Source organism: Phacochoerus africanus, chromosome X (assembly GCF_016906955.1).
Source record: "Phacochoerus africanus isolate WHEZ1 chromosome X, ROS_Pafr_v1, whole genome shotgun sequence".
Classification (NCBI taxonomy): Eukaryota; Metazoa; Chordata; class Mammalia; order Artiodactyla; family Suidae; genus Phacochoerus; species Phacochoerus africanus.
This window is the reverse complement of record NC_062560.1, coordinates 64,200,228-64,216,492: the sequence shown is the minus strand read 5'-3', so window position 1 is coordinate 64,216,492 and position 16,265 is coordinate 64,200,228. Positions and strand designations below refer to the sequence as shown.

Below are 16,265 nucleotides of genomic sequence, written 5' to 3'. Positions count from 1 at the left end.
AAGACAGTAACATTAGTGTGTCCCCCCAGATACAGCCTCTAATGGGTTAACATAATGAGGCTGTATAAATTCACAGTTGGTTGATCTACCTAGATTTCTAAATCTCACCTCTACAGTTCCCACTTCCCTGTGTAAAAACATCCTACAGGATATTTCAGAATCAATAATTCCCTATCAGAGACTTTGAGGAAACAGAAGTCCCACCCAGTTACCTGCTGTGTCTCTGAGGGAAGACTTGAGTCGTGATTAGGTCCCAACCTATGCCCTCAGCTCAGCTGCAGCTATAATTAAGGATAAGCCATAATCTGCCTTTAAAATGTCCTCCATTTTCCATGCCTTCCTCTCACAGCCATGACTATTTTAAAAAATCAAATCATCAAGGACTCAAATTGGGTTTTTATCATGCCCTCCTATTTCTGATATCAAATATATAAATCCTTGAGCTCTGTCTGATTCTGAAGAACTTGTTAGAAGCCTTTTTAAATAATTTAGCAGTCTGAAGGATTCTAACACTTATTCTCTCTTGGGCACCTGCTGGTATCCTGAAATACAAACTTTGTACTCTTATCTCAGTCTTGATGTGGAGTATACAGTTCTGGAGATGAGAAATGAAATGTGACTAAGGACCTGTAAACCAGTCCTGCTTACCAGCCTCCCAACAGGACAAAACCCTTATCACTTCAGAGTGGACAGATACCCCATTTACTGATTGCAGTAGTATGTGGATTTTTATCTAAATATTTCCAGTAAAATGCCCAGACAAGCTAATTAGTAGAATTATAGAAGATTGGGACTAGACTCAATATCATCCAAACAGAGACAACACAAGAAAATAATTGCTTGGGCTAAAATTGACAAGTTTGACTGGTATGTCCCCCAAATCTTTAATGGTCACTTTGTACTCTTAGCCTTGGCAAGTACTTTCCTTTCCCAACATATGGCAAAAAGCCTGCAGAACTATAGCACTTTTCAAACAAAGCAAAGCAAAACAAAACAAAAAACCCTATCACTTTTTTCATTACTGATGAGAAAGATGTTGGCATATTTAGATATGCATGCCCACATAGGTACATAGGCTTATATGTATGCACATGCACGAATGCAGTTGGTCAACACTTACTGAATGCAGAACATTATGTGACAGAAAGTACCAGGGGAAATTAAAAAAAAAAACCTAATCTCTGCCCACATGATAGTTATAGTCTAATGGGCAATTTGTGATGCATGGGAAGATGAGTAAAAATTGATTACTCTAGAGATAAAAACCTTTTTCTCTTCCATAACACTTACTATTTTTTCTTCTGAGAACAAAATCATATTTCTTACAAAAACTTAGGGAAATAATCACCTGTAATACCAGTACACAGAAATATATATATATATGTATTTCTTTGTTTTTCTATGCTTATAAAATGTATTTAAAGACTACATATGGTACAATTCCAACTATATTACATTCTGAAAAGGAAAAACTTGGGAGATAATAACACAATCAGTGGTTTCCAGAGGTTGAGTGGGAAGGATGGAAGGATGAATAGAACACAGAGGAGTCAGAGCACAGAGAATTTTAGGGAGTGAAAACACTTTGTATGATGCTATAAGAGTGGATACATGTCATTATTCATTTGTCCAAACCCATAGACTATACAACATGAAAATTGAACCCTAATGTAAACTATGGACTTTGAGCAATAATGATGTGTCAATGTCTGTGCAACAATTGTAACAAAGGTACCACTCTGGTGAGTCAGGTTGATAGTAAGAAAGGCTAGACATGTGTGTGGGTAGGAGGTATATGGGAAAGTTCTATATTTTCCTCTAATTTGCTGTGAAACTAAAACTTCTCCCCCCAAAAGAAACTCTTTTTAAAAATTTGTTTTAAATGTCTTTAAAACAAAATTAGAATCGCACTATGCATATCGTTTTATAAACTTATTTTTCTTGCTTAAAAATATGTCACAAAGTTTTCCATGTCATTAAACTAAAATAAGCCATTTAAGGGTGCAATAATATTTCATCATGAAGTATGTCATGTTTATTAACAAATATCATAATTCACAATGCAAATAAACTTAACACTACTAAACTGTACACTTAAAATGGTTAAGATGGTTAAAAATAGCTTTAAAAACAAATAAAGACCTAATTATTGAACAGGTACTTTAATTCTCCTATATTACAAATAATCCCATAATGAACAATCTTTGAGTGTTATTCTGTACATGTATGTGTCTCTGATTGTTTCTTTAGAAAAAATGCCTAGAGTTGTACCTGCTAAGCTAAAGAGTATGAGAAAAAAAAAAGTATCTTTATTGCTTTTCCTTATTTTAAAAATAATTCATGCTTGTAAATTTTTTCAGAAAATGTCAAAAAATATTTTTAAAAAGTTACTTTTGATCCCACTATCCAGAGATAAACACTATTAATACTTTGGTGGCTATGGCTCCAGAGTTTTTTCTTTGTATGCATTTTTGTACATATTTTAAAAAGAACATACTGTATTTGGTAATCTGCATTTTCATATTATAACATATCATAAATATCTTTCCATACTAATAAACACAGGTAGACATAATTATATTTCATTTTCAAAATACATTTCACTGTACAAGTGTACCATAAGTTTTGTAACCAATACCATATTCTGAGTATTTTGATTAGTTCTAGTTTTTCATTATTATTAACAATGCTGAGCACTCATATATATACAACTTTGTGCACTTATGTGATCATTTCAAGATAAATTTTTAAATGCAGAATTGCTAAGTAAAAGGACATGCACATGTTTAAGGTTTTGGGGATATAATGCCAAATTTACTTCAAAAAGGATAGACCAATGTATACTTTCTTTTCTTCTTTTTCTTTCTTTTTAGGGCTACACATGCAGCATATGGAAGTTCCCAGGCTAGGGGTCGAATCAGAGCTGCAGCTGCTGGCCTACGCCACAGCCACAGCAATGCCAGATGCAAGCCGCATCTGTGACCTACACCACAGCTCATGCAAAGCTGGATCCTTTAACCCACTAAGAGACACCAGGGATAGAGCCTGCATCCTCATGGATACCAGTCAGATTCTTAACCTGCTTAGCGACAATGGGAAATCCCAACAGCTCATTTTTAAAATGATCTCTTCAAAAATTTCCCATTGCTCTTAAGACCCCAAATCTCCAAGTTGAACTATAAAATAACTCAATGACTTATCTAGAAATACTGATGGGTGCCTATTATGTATTTTATATCTTAGGCTTGGAAAATATAATGGTGAAAGGGTGGGGCAATGCCTCCGTTCCCACAAAACTTTACACTAAGAGTGGGCCAGTGGGAAGACTGACAGACTATAAACATAGCAATCAACAAATAACATAAACAAATAGATGAGATAAATTTCAATGTGATGAGTTATACGAAGAAAACAGAATGATCTTCTAGAGAAGATAAGCTATTCTTTCAGTTCCCCAGGCTCCATTTTCTCATCCCAGGGAATTTGTACAGGTTATTCCCTCTCTCAGGGCTCCTCCTTCATCTTCCTTGTCTCCCTAACCTTCATTCTTTCTTCAGCTCAAGTCTCAGCTTAAAATGGCAACTTATCTAGGTTAAATGTTTCTTTTATATACTCCCCCATTGTACCCATATGTCTTTGTAATGTTCATTACATCTTTAAGTATTTGGTCAATATCTGTCTTGCCACAAGGGCAGGATCTCCTTGTCTGTGGTCTACTGACCTATTTCCAGCCACTAGCTGGGAATATAGTAGGTGATCGATCCACAGCACATGATCATCATATAGCAGATGATCAATTTATTTTGTTGAATAAATGAGCAGAAGGAAAGTTGGAGTATTTTTTTTTTTTTCCTGTGAAGGGACATTTCACCAGGAAGGGCTAAGAATCATCCGAACATCATGCCTATGTAAAAAGCACATGGGAGAGAAATGCAGTTAGGCTGAAAGGAAACTGCATGAGAAGTATTCAATAGTTGCTTCCTTGGGTTCTAGGGTGGCACTGAAGGCCATCATGGGACAAACGGTTTTGAGATGAAGTCATTTCCTAGATACCAGAAGTAAGCAACTCCTTACTTAGAAAAGAGCATGAAAGAATACATGGAAGAGAGAGAGAAAGAAAGGAAGGGAGAGAGGGAGCGTATACTAGTTGAAACATGGAAGAATAAGTAGATGGGGAGATACTCTTTGTTTTTTTTAGGTTGAGACTTTTCTTTTAAAATAAAAATATCCCAATACCAAGTAATACATGTATATAGTAAATATTCAAGACAGTACAGAAAGAGGTAAAGAAGAAAGTCAAAATGACTAATAATTCTTTCATATCTTATTTGGATAATCATCTAGACTTTCTGTATGTATATTCACATGGATCTTTTTAATATAAAAATAGAATAATATGTGCTATTTTATAAATTGCTTTTTAAATTAAAACATATTTCCAGATCTAGCAACTTATTTCTAATGGCTATGTAGGAATCCATTAGGTGGTTGTACTGTAAAATAATTATTGTTAATAGTTATATTTTTCTCATTTTCAGTATTTCAGTATTACACACCTCACTATGATTAACATCTTTGTATATTTATTACACTGTATTTTTGCAGATTTGTATACTTATTTTCCTTAAAATGAACTTCTGTGTGTGGACTTGTTGGTCAAACAATATAAATATTGAGGCTTTTGATACATGTTGCCAAATTACCTTAAAAGTCTTTATCAATTTGTACCGGTAGCATATAAATGTGCCCATTTCATAGCGTCTTCATCAACACTTAATACTGTCAAATTTTTAATCTTTGATATTCTGATAGGCAAAAAAGAGATACCACTGGCTTTATTTTTATTTCTGATTACTAGTGAGGTTGAACATATTATCATATGCTTATTAGACAAATGTTTTCTCCTTCTTTGAATTATCTATTCATATCCTTTGCACATTTTAAAATCGAGGTATTTATCTTTTAAAAAAAAATTTATACTGAGTTCCCGTTGTGGCTCAGCAGTAAGAACCCATCTAAGTATCCATAAGGATGCTGGTTTGATCCCTGGCCTCACTCAGTGGGTTAAGTATCTGGCATTGCCATGGGCTGTGGTGTAGGTCACAGACACAACTTGGATCTGGTGTAGCTGTGGCTGTGGCACAAGCCAACAGCTGTGGCTCTGATTCGACCCCTAGCCTGGGAATTTCCATATGCCTGGGAATTTCCATATGCCTGAGGTATGGCCCTAAAAAAGACAAAAAATAAAATAAAATTAAAAATAAACGAATAAAAAAACCCCAATTTTTATAAAAAATTTTAGACTATGGATCTTCCTCGATTTACAAAGGGGTTACATTCTAAGAAATCCCATATGTTGAAAATATCCTAAGTGGAAAATACATTTAATACACCTAACCTACCAAACACCATAGTTTAGCCTAGCCTACCTCAAACATGCTCAGAACAATTAAATTAGCCTACAGTTGGGCAAAATCATCTAACACAAAGCCTATTTTATAAGGAAATGATGAGTATCTCATGTAATTTGTTGACTACTGTACTGAAAAACAGAATGGTCGTATGGGTACAGAATTGTTACCAGTGTCTTGGTTGTTTACCCTCTTGATGTAGCCACCTGGGAACTGCAACTCCTTGCTGATGCCCAGCATCACTAGAAAGTATCATTCTGTGTAGAGCTAGCCTGTAGAAACTATTCACAATAGCCAAGACATGGAAGCAACCTAAACATCCATGGACAGATGAATGGATTAAGACATGGTACATAAATATAATGGAATACTACTCAGCCATAAAAAGAATGAAATAATGCCATTTGCAGCAAAATTCAAAATTTGAGGTACAGTTTCTACTGAATGCATATCACTTTTGCACCATGGTAAAGTAAAAATATTGTATGTCCAACCATTGTAAACTGGGGACTTGTAGTGATATTAGCCATACATGCTTATCATATGTTATCATATATATAGCATTTTCACCAATTTGTCATTTATTTTAATGTTATTATAAACCAGAACTACCCCTTAGCTGTCATATGTCATGCTGGAATTTTTTTTTCAGTTTATTATTTGCCTTTTAATTTTATTAACCTTGTGTTTTGACATTCAGAAGCTTTACTTTTTTTATGAAGTTCTATTTGACAGAAATTCCTCTTATGGATTTTGTGTCATGCCTAAGAAAGTCCTTCCATGTCCCCAAAGAACTATGGACATATTCACTTAGGTTTTCTTTTTCTTTTTTTTTTTTTTTTTTTTTTTTTTTGCTGCACACACAGCATGCACAAGTCCCTGGTCCAGGGATTGAATCCTCACCACAACAATGACAACACTTGTTCCTCAACCTGCTGAGTCACCAGGGAACTCCATTTTCTTCTACTTCTTTTATGATTTTATATTTTACATTAAGACACATTTGCCTTAAGAATATGTCAAGGAGAGGTTAATGCTACTGCCATAATCTGAGTATCAGGTTAGGAGCAATTGCTGGCCACTGAAGAATTCATTTTACACATTCTAGGTAAAAGTTCTATTGTATGATTATAGAACATAAGACAAAAGCTGAGTAGAGACACAGCACCTAAATTATATTCCTCTACTGTTAAAAATGACAATATCAAGACTGTTGAAAAGTTGAGCAGGGAAGTATGAGGGATATTGTTGTTAACTGCTTGGAGTGAAATACACTTATATTCCTGGCTGATGAAAAGGCCATCATGCTGAGGCCTGCACTGTCTCAAAAAATATTTGAGGGCTACTATGAGCTCGCTGGGGATATAAACAATGAACAAAACAAAGGGGTTTACTGTTCTTAAATGGTTGAGGTAAACAAATATTTTCAAATATTTATTTCAAAGTGCTTTAAAGAAAATTTAGCAGGTAAGGGAAGTTGTAATTTCAGGTGGGGTGGTTAAGGAAGTGTCCCCTAGGGAAATGACAATTGAGAAAAGGCTCGGATGATGAGAGCAAAGATATTAAGGGAAAAATTCCAGCCTATATAAAGTTGTAGAGGTCGGAACAAGTTTAGTTTGCTGGAAGAGTAGTGAGAAAGCCAGTGTAGCTGGAGTGTTACCTGAAAACAAAGAAAACAGAAAAATGGGACAAGAAACATGGAAACACCCTAAAGCCCTGGGTACGGTTGTTTTTAACTGTGAAAGCGGGAGTTGGAAGCGGGATAGTTTATTCCCTAGATTCCAATTCAGGCATTAGTATCCAAGAAAAGTCTTTCCTTAACCGCCCTTAAATTCCAACGTTATCAGATTTTCCCACCCTTTTACAATCACCGCCCCCTTTCAAGTATTTCAGAATTACCAGCCGAGGCCACTTCTGACCACTCTTTTTAAAACCGCAAATTCCTGTTTGTCGTGGCACTCTCCCACCACTGTCCCTCGCTTTTTCTCCTTAGCATTTATACATATGTAACATATACATATATAGTAACTATTGTCCCTTCCCCAAGTAGACCCACGAAAACTGGGATTTTGGCCTGCTTTAATCTCCGCTGTATCCCAACATCTCTAACAGTGCTTGACACAGTTTACGCTCGATAAATATGTCGAATAAAAGTAGGACGCTGTATTAACAGGCCCGGACTAATTCTGTGAATCGACGTCAGGTTAGACTAACACCACATTTCTCACTCTCGGAAAAGGGCTTCCAGCAATCAGATGGTGACGTCCTCCAGCTTTCAAAATGGGAAAGCAAAGGTTCCCACAATTCTCAGAACGTGAATTTCTCGCCATAATTCAAAATGGCGGAGGAGGGTGTGGCCTGTCACATGGTGGGCGTCACAGCAGCTTTCCTTTTCCAGGCGGTGGCCCGCCTTGCCGCGTCGTCAGCGGTCCCTCTCCTCCTCCCACCGAGCCTTTTCGAGGAATCGCCGGGGATTGGCTAACAGGCTGGGAGCGGGGCTGCGGGGCTAGACGCGGCATCATCACTTCCTGTTGTGGGCGGGCGTTTCCTGTCGCTGCTTGGTAACAATGGGGAAGATAATGGCTGCCTGAGCAACGTCTGCGAGCAGGCGCTGGGTTAGAGGCGGGTCTCAATCAGCGACTCATCGGAGGCGGGCTTGAGAGCGGCGGCAGGGGAGGCGCCCAGGAGCCCCGGCGGCGGTGGCGGCGGCGGCGGCCGAACCGACCGAGTCGGATCCCGACACTAAAATCGAGTAAGTGAGTCCTCCGAGAAATGGATGGAGAGCGAGAAGACAGCGGAGCTGTGACTGCCGCGTTCTCTCAAAATGGTCTGAGTGGCGCATCGTGGCGGAGGCTCAGCGCCGCCTGCGGACCCCAGGCGCCGGTTGCAGTGGGGGGCTCCGTGGCGTAGTCGCCGCTGCCATTTTAGTTGGGTGTATAGTCAACCGGCTCTTTGAAGAAGGGGAAGGAGATGGGTAGTACTTCCTCTTCGTGGCCTCGCGAGCCTGGGCCCTTCAGAACCTTAAGAATTTGGGGGAGGCGATTTTCGAGTGTTGGCCTTAGGCGTGAGAATCTTTGGTCGTCTCAGGTTTTTCTCTCTTCGGTCCTCTGGAGACTTACCTCGCCTCTTTCCCCACCTCCCTTTTACATGGCGGGCTTGGATTTAGGAAATGGGGGGAAAAAATCAGCCTGCTCTAAGTTAGATGTGAGAACTCTTGGGCCTTTATATTTCTCAGGATTTGCAAAACCCCATTTTGAGCCCTTCTGTAGGGCACTATCAATTGGGCACCCCCTGGGGCCGTGATGCCATCTTCCCTGAGGATCTGAAGCAAATGTGGTTTACTCCTTTGCTCAAATAACCCTGGCGTATCCTTTGCCAGATATCACTGCAAGTATTCCCCCCAAAAGGGAGGGAAAAGCCGTTGCGTGTTTGTTGTTTTTCCCTGAGTGAGTGTGGGAATTGGGCCAAATGATTTTGAAGTTAATTTCCTTTCAATCCGCCAACAACTCAACCCCCCCCCCCCCCCCAAAAAAAAGAGGCCTAAGGGTCTCGGCTTCTGCGGGCGGTACCTGCCACGTACGCCATAGCTTTAGTAACTAGTATTAACCGGTTGGGCTTCTGCTTCCTGAATGCTCAGTCCCTTTTTCCCTTATGCTGATTAATTTCAAGATGGAGGAGACAGCCACGTTCCTTCCCTAGACAGTTTCACCATACTTATTCCACAGGTTAGTCCGAGAATCTGAGGCCTAGCAGGCTTCTTATTTAGGTCATTCTTTCGTTTTGGGGCAAGAGGAAGCATTTATATCACATTGTCATCCATTATTTGCAAGGCCCCATAGTAATTTTTTGCTGGATATAAGGAGCCCGCATTTCCTGAATCAGAATTAACCGCAGTGGCTTTGGATGATTGAAGGGAGGAAGAAATAAACGTACTACTACTAATCATTTCTTTGATTCTTTGTGATTAAAGAACACTCATATCACCCCATCAGGTACATTATGTCCGTCCTGGATGACTTGAGAGCAGGCAGGCACAGTTAACGCTCTCCAAAAATCAGTTTTCTAAGTTGTAAAAATAAAGTGCCCAGGAAGACTAATCTAAAATTTTTTAAAAATTTCATTTAGTATACTCTTTTACTGAAAAAAATGCTTCATTCTTTAGCCTAAGATGTCCGGATAATCTTTCATACTTTAGTTTCTACCTTAGGCTAGTGTAGTGTGCCAAATAAGTTCTTGAAAGTAACCATGATTATCTGAAAATAATTACTGTTATGATAAGGAAAAGCCTATTTTAATCAAGTTTATATCAAATGTAGATTGGCTCTCAACCTTTAAAGGAAGTCTTATATCTAACATATCCCTCTGACCTCAGTCTCCCCTAATATCCTAATATTGATGTTGAATTAGGTTGGGTTATGTGTATGTATGTATGTGTGTGTATCTAAAAATATATAGAATATGTATTTTTTAGGATGTGTCTGTTTCAAAGAAAATGTCTATCTTATCAAAGAGGAAGAATAATGGATTCTTTTTTTTTCTAGAGCAGAGAGTGAAGAAAACTAAAATCCAGTTTATTGTATTACAATACTATGTCATAACAGTCAGGTAATTTATTTTTTGTTGCGTCTCCTGATAATTTATGTGTAGAATGCATGTTTAAAAATAATTTATTCTGTTTTGCAGGCCCTGTAATTGGATGGGCTTATTTGATACATGTTAGTTGGTGTTGGGCATTCTTCATAATCAGAATGAGTGTTTTTCACTGGGTATTCAAAGAGTAGTGTTCCTGAGTAGCTGAAACTCACTAGTGCTCTATCTGAATTTTCATCTTTTAAAATAATGTGTGAAGTTTACCAATACCTGTATAGAACAGAAAGAACGAGATAGAAACTTACTGCCTTAAATCAGTGTTGGAATGGGATGGGTACAAATAAATAGTGTTTGAATGTTTATTGAATAACTAAATGAACCATCAGACTATATTATAAGAATATAATCTCATATTTTGTGTGGTATTCGATTTTTTTCCTTCGAGATAACCAAAGTCATAATTGATATATAGTACTTTAATTAGTATTAACTCCTTTCATCATCATTAAGGTAACTGCATAATTTATTGCCCTAACTAGGATGCTTTTAAGAGCAAAAGGGACATTATTAATAATTATGCCTGGACAACAGTTGCAAACTTGGATTTTTCCAGGCAACCTGGTATGAGTAGTTAGCCTAGACTCATAACTAATTTGTACTGACTACTTATATACTAGGTTTTGTGCTTCACATGCATGATTTGGTAATCCTTACAGTGAGGCTTCATGAGAATATTACCTATTTTACAGAGGTAACTGAGACTTAGAGATTAGGTAATTTGTCCTCAATTAAGTAGCTAATAAGTGGTAGAGCCCCCATTTTAACTCAGGTCTGTCATATGCCAAAGTCACTAAACTCTTATATCTCTAGATTTAATTGTTATCTGATGATATTGGAAATGCAAAGAAAATGAAAGGTTGTGATTTAAAAAAAACTGTAGGTTATGTTGCATCAAAAACTTTTATTAACACTTAAAGGAAATTTGCTTTATGAAGCAGGTGAGACCTACTTAGCAGTTACACCCTCTTTTCATCTGGCAGGGTTCCTTTTTCAGCTATTACTGCTTTTGATATAATTTGATAAACAATTTAAAATCAAATGGCTTTAAAAAATAGCTTAACAATGGAATGATAATCTAGAAATGTTATGCTGGTTGGATATATTCTTTCAGGTTAGTGAACATATAGTGAGGCTTTAAATAATACAGTAGATCAAATGGGACATCCGCATTTATGGAATTATAATGTGTGTATTACTTTTTCCATGACTCTAGCCGATTGGGAAATAGCTTCCACAAACCATTCACCAACCTTTTGTTCCCTTGATTTACCATAGAGTGGATAACAAATCAAAGTGAAAAGTCATTAGTCAAATCCAAACCAATGAGGTGCTAGAATTTTGGACCACTACCTAGGACTGGGATATGTTTTTCTTTTGTAAGCTTAATTCCTTAACAATTCTGTGTAACACAGACATTTCCAAAATCTTATGGCCCACTGATTTCAAAAAGTGTCTAGTTTATATTATCCTTTAATATTTTGATAACCAGTGTAAGAAAGCAATAATACTTCTGTATCTGTTTTTTCCTTTGTTATTTTTTCTCAACCTTGAATATGGAGGTTTCCCAGATAATCAAGCAATTCATTTTAGATATTAAAATTTTAGTAATTTTGAAGGATTGGGGAATATATTTGTGAATTTGTGGTTTTGCTCCTGAAGTATATGCTTACTTTTGCTATAGATGTTCTCGTATTTTATTGCTTCAACCCAAGGTTCTAATTTCATTAGTTGTAAAGCACCTGCATATGTGTGAGACATATATCTGTAGACAGTGCGTGGAGTGTATGTACATTTGTGGGCCTCTTACAGTAATTTTACAACTATGTGTTGAACTGCTATTATGTTTGGATGTGATGAATGTGACACTTTCTGTGGGGGAAAGGAGATATTTGTGTTCAGTGTTTTTATATTTTTCTGGCATGAAAAATGGTCTCTTTCCTCTTGCTTTCCATTGACTGTATGAAGAAAGGATTTAACTCTTAATTAGTTTTCTTTTTTTATTGACCAAAGTTCCCGTTAGTGTAAATTACATCTAAGGTGACCATATAATTTATCCAAACTGGGACACATTTAAGAGTGAAAGAGGGCCATATTAATAATTATTACAGGACAGCAGTTGTAGACTGCTACTTACCTGGACAAACTGTGGATATATGGTCACCTTTGTCATCATTACTAGATAGGATCACTGTTCAGGAAGCACAGTTGTCAACATGTTTGGTTCTGTAACGCAAAATTATTTTCGTGAAATAATATAATAGTCATTTGTGTGGATAATATTTTCCTTTTTGTCCAAGTGATTTTAATTTTAAAAATTGGTTTCATTCTTTTTTAAATAGTTGATTTTTGGTGGAAAACTTACGTCTTAAAAGATAGTACTTAATTTACCAATTAACACCAAAATTCCCAGTAATCAGTTATTTTTACCTTAGTATCTTTTTAAAATAATGCGTGAATCTTTTGGGTTTTTTGAGTCATTTTTGACTTCTTGGGAGTAATGAGGAGTTGAGTTAGTGTGGATACCACCAAATTCTGATTTAGTGACGTAGCTTGCTAGTAAAAGAACATGAAATGGGTAATTGAAGATTAAATTCACTGTCTAGAGTACTTGAGTGAGTTGAAATACTATTATAATGGTTTCCTTTTTTAACTAACTTGATGTTGTGAATTGGCAGAATTTGGCTTGGTCTCCATCCGTTGATTTGTTGACATTCTTAATATTCTTTTGATTTAACTGTTTTAGAGGGTTGTAGTTGTCAGAATTGTTTGTGAGCTGCAGACTTCCTGCCAAGAGCTTAGACAAATAAAGGACATTTCTGAATCCTTTCAGTTTTTTTTTTTCTGCTGTTCTTTTCAAATGGTAAAGATAGAAGAATATAAGTGAAGCTAAACTAACATTGCCATGCAGATATTTAATAGTCTCATAGATGATTGCTATCCATAGTATTAGCAGGGACTGAGGCCTTGGTAGCATTCTCTGATAGGCCAGTAATGAAAAAAATCAACAAATTGTGTGGGTGTTGAGAGGTATCAGGCAATAAGTAAAGGCAGTGAAACATCAAGCCTGCCCTGTTTTTGAAGAGGAATGCTTTATATTTCTATTCAGAAATAATAAGGTAGTCATAAAAGAAGTGCATGAGTGAAGTAGCAGTAAAAAAAAAAGTACAACTTCTAAGCTTACATCCTGGTTATTCATGTCGTTTCTTAAAATTTTTTTCTGACTTAATATTGTAATGTCATGTAGCTTATCTTACTTAGAGTCACAGATTCATAGAACTGGAAAGGTATCTTGTAGATAGTTTAGTCCAGTACTCTAATATTGATGGAGATCCTCAGGCACAAAAGGTTAAATTGGCCAAATTTATATAACTAGTTAACGTTACAGCCAAGACTAGAACCCAGTTTCTCTCTTTCCCTTCTCACAGAGCTGAGTTCCACCCTGCTACTCATAGAATAAAAAGGATATCTGGTAATCAACCTTTTATTTGTCTGCAACAATGCTATACAGTTTTTATTAAACATTCTATATATGAAGAATTCTCAACACTTTTGGTAACTACATTTACAGTGGTACTTTATATGCTGACCTCAAATTCAGCAGTTCTTTGTGATTTGGCCTTTTTTGTTTATTTGTATCTGTATTTTAAGTATTTTTTTCATTTTGGTGATGGTATTATTATTGAGCTGACATTTTCTTTATTGACAAGGCTCACATGTCATTAATTCTCATCTATTCGAGTTTCTTAATGAAGAAGTTCTGTTCCAAACAGTAGCGCTTGCCCTTTTCAGCATGACGCATTTTTTATGTTGATACCTATGATTTTTTAAATTGGCACGTTCTACTATAGAATACTATTGAGTTTTGGAGCTTCTATGAACCCATCCAAAAGGTGACAATGCTCAAGATACTTTAGTAGTTGGTTGATAGTAGGTTACCTTGATTACTCCTTGCTACCATCCCTTTTCATTTTTAAAAAGAGGTTATTTCTTCCAGACACAATAGATATGGCTTATTTTTAAATTGGGACATTCACGCAAGCATTTGAATTTCAGAATTCAGTTTTTAAAAGTGTGTTGTTAACCGTTTATTTTAGTGCCTTAAGTCGTCTTAATTGGGTACTGTGATGCAATATGTCCATTGAATATAGCATGTGTGTGCTTTTACTTAGCACCAGGTCTCCTGACCCATTAGTACTGAACAGTATGTTTTAAGTGACTTTTTGCCCTAACATCATAACAGCGTTACATTTTTTTAAATTGGTGTACATGGTTTAGGAGAATTAAATGAAATACTTTTAGCAGTGGTCAGATACAGTAATCTGCATAATTTCTATTGATATATGATAATGACTATAGGAGAATTAGAGATCACTAAAAATACTTTAAAATTCTCACAGTGAATAAAATCTGCTCTAAATTCCCTAATTACATAATAAATCTCAGGTTTGGTTTTCTTGCTGGATTTTCCTCCTTGGAATTAAGTTTATCTGATGCAGTCATACATTTATTGACCAAATGAGTCGTTTTTGAAATGACAGGGCAGAATTTCTAATTTGGCTGTTTGTTTCCAGGAATGTATTTGGATATATTGGCACACAGCACTCTGGAAGAAATAAGGTTTAATAAAATATGCTATTTATCTGAGGGGCAACTTTTTTTTTGTCATTTTTTTTTAAGGGCTGCACCTGCGGCATATGGAGGTTCCCAGGCTAAGGGTCGAATCAGAGCTGTAGCCACTGACCTACACCACAGCTCACGGCAATTCTGGATCCTTAACCCACCGAGCAAGGCCAGGGATCGAACCTGCATCCTCATGGATGCTAGTCAGATTTGTTTCTGCTGAGCCATGGCGGGAACTCCGAGGGGCAATTATATTTAAAACAAAAATACTAAAAGTTGACTTATTTAAAAGTAAACCTTACTGGCTTCATACCACATATAAAAGGTGTTTTGTCATTTTGGAAGTTTTCATACCAGAGGTGAACTTGGTATAAAAAGCTCCTAGTGAGATTGAATACTTTAGATGTGCCAGTTGGGATTGAAGGAATGTATTTTTTTTAAGTATATAGTCTTGAGATACATTGGGAGACAGTTGTACATTTAGTGAAAAGTTGAGCGGATTTGGAATCAGAAGATCTGGGTTTAATTACGGACACTTTCCACTTACTAGCCACATGGCCTTTGGTAAACACTTCCTCTCTTTGTGCTTCTGGTTCTTAATCTGTAAAATAGAGTTGGTTCATACTTCATAGGATTCTCATAAGGCTTCAATGAAATATAGGTGAAAGGGCTGATAGGTATTGCTTATAACTAGGAAAAGACCTAAGTGATACAAGAACAATTACATATTTATTCTCTTAAATTGTTTTATTGGTAAGCTTTTCACAGAAAGAAATGTTTAAGTTTAAAAATGACTGGGAGTTCCCGTCATGGCTCAGTGGTTAACGAATCTGACTAGGTACCATGAGGTTGTGGGTTTGATCCCTGGTCTTCCTCAGTGGGTTAAGGATCCAGCTTCACAGTGAGCTGTGTTGTAGGTCGCAGAAGCAGCTCAGATCCTGAGTTGCTCTGGCTGTGGAGTAGGCTGGTGACTACAGCTCTGATTAGACCCCTAGCCTGGGAACCTCCATATGCTTTGGAAGAGTGGCTCTAGAAAAGGCAAAAAAGACCAAAAAAAAAAAAAAAAAAAGGCTAGTGCTAACCAAGTACTTAATCCAAAATTTCTGACTTATGCACATGAATATTATAACTGAGTATAAGATAAAATTATATAAAAAGATTTCATATCTTTTATGATGATAGAAGGAGCCCTGTGGGCTGTGGGAATTCTTTTTTTGGTCTTACATAAGTTAAACTGGAATCATACCGCAATGTTGTTTACCACAGAGTAGAATCTAGAGACCCATTTTGTTAAATATTCTTCACTAATCTTTTCACACCAAAACAGAGAGAGATCTGTATTTGGTCATATGGACTGTAGTCTCCTGACAATTTTGGCATTCTTTAACCTTTAAAATGTTTGTTTTTACTTACCAAACAACAGTGACATTACATCTACCAGGGGCTTAACTTGTGGTTTAGATTTATTACAAGTTTTTTTCATTTTATACCACTTAGGTAGTGAGGGAAATGCCTAAAATGAGACTAGTCTCATTGGGTGTTTGTGAGTAAGAAGATTTTACAAGGCATATGAGGGCATTGCTT

The 16,265-nt window shown here is 36.7% G+C and overlaps 1 protein-coding gene across 3 annotated transcripts in view; it reads left to right on the top strand.

The window, feature by feature from the left end:
* The first annotated feature begins 7,960 nt into the window (after window positions 1–7,960).
* The window catches only part of RLIM (ring finger protein, LIM domain interacting), a 28,010-nt gene continuing 19,705 nt past the window's right edge, over window positions 7,961–16,265 (top strand). Inside the window, exons 1-2 of one of the 3 annotated variants that reach the window (XM_047764433.1) lie at window positions 7,961–8,163; window positions 9,953–10,016. The gene's annotated coding sequence lies outside the window, so the exon portion shown is untranslated. The other 2 variants (XM_047764435.1, XM_047764434.1) reach the window with 2 other exon arrangements.